Genomic DNA, 2208 nt, shown 5'->3' on the forward strand with positions numbered 1-2208 from the left:
ATTGCTGAAATCTAGGTAAACTGCACGAACTGTGGCACCAGCATCCACATTCCCAGGATGGTTGGCCAATAGAAGGACTAGTTTAAAGATCGCCACCCCTCTGCCAATTATAAACTTTATGCAGTAATAGAGGCATTTATCAACAGTATAGTCTAGCCTAGTAAATCCAGTCTAATAACCCTCTCAAAAGAGGGAATGAGGTTAGTTTGACATCACTTGTGCTTACTGAAACCATGTTGACTTTTTTGGTGATTACTTCTTCCTTTTCTAGATGTTCATTAACCATCCTTTTAAAGATATGTTCTGGAATTTAGCCAGGATTTGGAGAAGAGCTCACTGGCTCATTGTCTGCAGACTCCATTCCCTTCCCTCTTTAGAAAATGGGGACATCTGCTCTTCTTCCATCTTGTCTGACTGTGTTCAGCATGACTTTTTTGCAAGGCAATTGAGATTCAGTTACTCACCCAGTGTCACACAGCTAGTAAGTGTCAAGTGTCTGAGGCTGGATTTAAACTCAGCTCCTCCTGACTCCAGGGCCCGTAATCTATCCACTGCACCACCAAGCTGCCCCTAGCATGATCTTTCAAAGAGCACTGATAAGGGCCCAGCAGTGGCATATGTCAGTTTTCTAAGCACCAATGACAAAAGGCTGAGGTTTTGTTTTGTTCTTTTTTTTTTTTGCTAAATGTGAGGTGATGGGCCTTCTGATACCCCCTACTTACACAGGTATCATAGTAATAACTACTCGTCTGATGCCATGTGAGGTTAAGTTGAAGAAATAGTTTGGGGGCAGATCTGAGAACAGAAGAAGTCTTGGCTATAGCTGCTACCACCTCCATCACAACCAACAAAAGCGTCCAGCCAGCCATCTGACACCCTCCATCTTGGCATCTCCTTCTTCCACTTTTCCAGACCAAGGGCAGCTTCCAACATGGTCCCTTCTGCCACTTCTTTACCTAAACAAAGATATCAAACTGATGTACCTGGACGTGCCTTAGGGAAATTAAGTTCTGGCTATGAATATCTGGGCCAATGGCACTGGTGAGTATAAAATCCTAGGCTGTGAACCTAATGGAATTTGGATGGTTCCAGCACTTTTCAGTCTGACAGCTCTAACAACGACACGTGCCTTATTCTGCTGCTCTTTTCTGAGATTTCTTTAGAAAGGACTTCACAAACTCGTTTTCTGTGAGGTTTTAAAATATAACCTCAAACTTGCAGAGACCAATTTGACACATACCCATAAATGGATATTAGATATGATGTCCAACTAGACACCCTGGTTTGGCATGGAACAAGAATAGGAACAGAATAACCCTTTTGGTTGGCCTTCCAATGGCTTCCCTGGGCCCCAAGGTTCACATTACTGTGGCACAAGAGTGGATAAAGCCTATGGAAGAGACATAGTAGAAGCTACCATGGTTGCCTGAGTCAAAACTGAGGAGACAGATGCTGAAGTAATGCCAGCTCCAGATAGGACCTTGTGAAGGGATTGAAATGGGGGAACACTTCCAGGTTACCCCTTCATCCTTCATCAGGTGTGTGACTATTTTGGAACGATCATTACATTTTATTCCAATCCAATTAACCTCAATACCAAGGCCATGAAAGATGGAAATGGTCTAAAGTACATTGAAGAATCCATCAAGAAATTAAGTAAGCAACACCAGTACCACATTCACACCTATGACCCCAAAGGGGATCTGGATAATAGCTGTTACCTGATAGGTTTCTGTAAGACATCTAATATCTATTAGTTCTCTGTTGATGTGACCAACTGTGGCACCAGTATCCACATTCCCAGGATGATTGGCTAGGAGAAGGGCTACTTTAAAGATAGCTGCCCCTTTGCCAATTATAACCTGTATGCAGCAACAGAGGCATTCATCAATACCTATATCATCTATGAGACAGGAGAGGAAACCTTTTAATATAAAAACTAAGTAAATTGAACCTCACTCTATAACCCTTTCCTCATGTCTTCTACCACCCACCTGTCATTTTTTCCAAGTTGCCTTTCTAGAGGTAATTCACAAAGCACAAAATACCATGAGGTATTTTTTTTTGTGCCCATGGATAAACCCTTGCTTTTTTGTGAGAGAAGAGAGTGGGGTTAGAGATGATTTTAATCTCTTTTCCTATCTTTGATGGATTTTTGAAGACTGAGAAATAGTGAGTTAGTGGGGAAAGGGTTTAGGGAAAATAGCT

The 2208-nt window shown here is 42.0% G+C and overlaps 1 pseudogene; it reads left to right on the top strand.

Moving 5' to 3' along the window:
* Nucleotides 1-695: 695 nt before the first annotated feature.
* Nucleotides 696-1943, top strand: LOC118842662 (annotated as a pseudogene).
* The last annotated feature ends 265 nt before the right edge of the window (nucleotides 1944-2208 follow it).

Source organism: Trichosurus vulpecula, chromosome 3 (genome assembly GCF_011100635.1).
Source record: "Trichosurus vulpecula isolate mTriVul1 chromosome 3, mTriVul1.pri, whole genome shotgun sequence".
NCBI classification, from domain to species: domain Eukaryota; kingdom Metazoa; phylum Chordata; class Mammalia; order Diprotodontia; family Phalangeridae; genus Trichosurus; species Trichosurus vulpecula.